Raw genomic sequence first — 3,279 nt, 5'->3', positions numbered from 1 at the left:
TTCGGCTCAGGTCATGATCTCAAGGTTCGTGGGTTTGAGCCCCATGTTAGGCTGTGTGCTGACAGCTTGTTCCGCGCTTGGAACCTGCTTCAGGTTCTCTCTCTGACCTTCCCCCATTCACACTCTGTCTCTGTCTCTCAAAAATAAATAAATGTAAAAAAAAGTAAAAAAAAGAATAATAATAGGGATGTCTACATCATGACCTCATTAATCCTTTCCCTGTCCAGCACACCCCCATGCAGATGAATTCTTCCTAAACCTACCGTTGTTCAGTAGGAAAAGAGAAACCAGGGAAAATACCCATCCCCACCCTCACCATTGAAGATCACTTCATGGAAGCCTCCACTTTAGTTTCATCCCTCAGTATAATGGAAATGTGCAGGGCTCAACCACTGGGAATCTGATTGTGAGGGAGAAGGAGGGAGGGGATTCCAAAAACCACCACTCAATTTTTGGCAGACTAGGTTCTTACCTGCAGGGTCTAAGCAGAAGTTCCTACCAGTGGTTTTGCTATCTGCAGAAGTACAGAGATGCAGTATGGCCAGAGAATTTATTAGGGTGCAGGTCTGCCTGGGTCAAGTGTTGAATTGAGAAGTATGGCTCCACACACACACTATAGAGCATAGCTCTTGGCTCATGCTGACTGAAAAGCTTATTTGGGAAAGTTTGGGGATTCCCATAAGTGGGTCGTCCCAGTCCTGCCAAGGTAGGAGAGCTGACTCATAGTCCAGTGGCCAAAGAGTGTGGCCCCTGCCTTAGGTGAGAGGAAGGTCCAGTGAGAACACCTGGAAGATGATTAATGCAGCAATGCTAGCGTTGAAGGCTAAATATGCAGAGCATAGGGGACGGACTACAGGACTCTAAAAGAAACAAACAATACTCACATTACAAGAATTCCAGAAGGAGAAGAGAAAACAAGAAAAGAAAATATATTTAAAGCTACAGCGAGTGAAGGAAATAGATCTCCATATCCAAAACGACCAAAGGATACCAAATAGATTGAGTCTGACTACAGCTACATCAGTACCCATTATAATTAAAATCATAGGTCAAAGACAAATAAGAATTTTATTTATATTTATATTATTATTATTATTATTATTATTGTTATTATTATTTTGCTTTGAATGATCTGTTTTTATTCATTACCAATTCATTTAGGTTCCTCTCCGACCATTGTATTGTCTGGTTGGATTTTATTTTATTTTATTTTATTTTATTTTATCATTTATTTATTTTATTTTTAATTTTAATTTTTTTAAATTTACATCCAAATTAGTTAGCATATAGTGCAACAGTGATTTCAGGAGTAGATTCCTTAGTGCCCCTTATCCATTTAGCCCATCACCCCACCCACAACCCCTCCAGTAACCCTCAGTTTGTTCTCCATATTTATGAGTCTCTTATGTTTTGTCCCCCTCCCTGTTTTTATATTATTTTTGTTTCCTTTCCCTTATGTTCAACTGTTTTGTCTCTTAAAGTCCTCATATGAGTGAAGTCATAGGATTTTTGTCTTTCTCTGACTGACTAATTTCACTTAGCATAATACCCTCCAGTTCCATCCACTAGTTGGAAATGGCAAGATTTCATTCTTTTTGATTGCCAAGTAATACTCCATTGTGTACACACACACACACACACACACACACACACACCACATCTTCTTTATTCATTCATCGAATGATGGACATTTGGGCTCTTTCCATACTTTGACTATTGTTGATAGTGCTGTTATAAACATGGGGGTGCATGTGTCTCTTCAAAACAGCACACTTGTATCCCTTGGTTAAATTCCTAGTAGTGCAATTGCTGGGTTATAGGGTAGTCCTATTTTTAGCTTTTTGAGGAATTTTAAAAGCAATAATAGAAAACAACAAAAAAATACATATAAGAGAACCCCATAAAAAGATTGATGGATTGTTCAACATGCATCCTTCATGACAGAAAATACTGGTTTACAAGTTCCAAATACTGAAAGAACAACTTTCTTTTTTTTATGTTTAGGTTATACTCAGTTTTATTTATTTATTTATTTATTTATCTATTTATTTTTTACTATATGAAATTTATTGTGAACTTGGTTTCCATACAACACTCAGTGGTCATCCCAAAAGGTGCTCTCTTCAATCCTCATCACCTACCCTCCCCTCCCTCCCACCCCCCATTAACCTTCAGTTTGTTCTCAGTTTTTAAGAGTCTCTTATGCTTTGGCTCTCTCCCACTCGGTTTCTGTTAAGTTTCACAGGATCCACATAAAAGTGAAAACATATGGTATCTGTCTTTCCCTGTATGGCTTATTTCACTTAGCATCACACTCTACAGTTCCATCCACGTGGCTACAAAGGGCCATATTTCATTCCTTCTCATTGCCACGTAGTACTCCATTGTGTATATACACCACAATTTCTTTACCCATTCATCAGTTGATGGACATTTAGGCTTGTTCCACAATTTGGCTATTGTTGAGAGTGCTGCTATAAACATTGGGGTACAAGTGCCCCTATGCACCAGTACTCTTTTATCCCTTGGGTAAATTCCTAGCAGTGCTATTGCTGGGTCATAGGGTAGGTCTATTTTTAATTTTTTGAGGAACCTCCACACTGTTTTCCAGAGCGGCTGCACCAATTTGCATTCCCACCAACAGTGCAAGAAGGTTCCTGTTTCTCCACATCCTCTCCAGCATCTATAGTCTCCTGATTTGTTCATTTTGGCCACTCTGACTGGGATGAGGTGATATCTGAGTGTGGTTTTGATTTGTATTTCCCTGATGAGGAGTGACATTGAGCATCTTTTCATGTGCCTGTTGGCCTTCTGGATGTCTTCTTTAGAGAAGTGTCTATTCTTGTTTTCTGCCCATTTCTTCACTGGATTATCTGTTTTTCAGGTGTGGAGTTTGGTGAGCCCTTTATAGATTTTGGATACTAGTGCTTTGTCTGATATGTCATTTGCAAATATCTTTTCCCATTCCGTTGGTTGCCTTTTAGTTTTGTGATTGTTTCCTTTGCTGTGCAGAAGCTTTTTATCTTGATGAGGTCCCAATAGTTCATTTTTGTTTTTAATTCCCTTGCCTTTGGGGATGTGTCAAGTAAGAAATTGCTGCGGCTGAAGTCAGAGAGGTATTTTCTTGTTTCATCCTCTAGGGTTTTGATAGTTTCCTGTCTCACATTCAGGTCCTTTATCCATTTTGAGTTTATTTTTGTGAATGGTGTAAGAAAGTGGTCTAGATTAATTCTTCTGCATGTTGCTGTCCAGTTCTCCCAGCACCATGTGTTAAAGAGA

The sequence above is a fragment of the Panthera pardus genome, unplaced genomic scaffold (assembly GCF_024362965.1).
Source record: "Panthera pardus isolate Hobbes unplaced genomic scaffold, ASM2436296v1 HiC_scaffold_1, whole genome shotgun sequence".
NCBI classification, from domain to species: domain Eukaryota; kingdom Metazoa; phylum Chordata; class Mammalia; order Carnivora; family Felidae; genus Panthera; species Panthera pardus.
The sequence above is the reverse complement of the archived record's forward strand: the minus strand, read 5'-3'. Positions refer to the sequence as shown.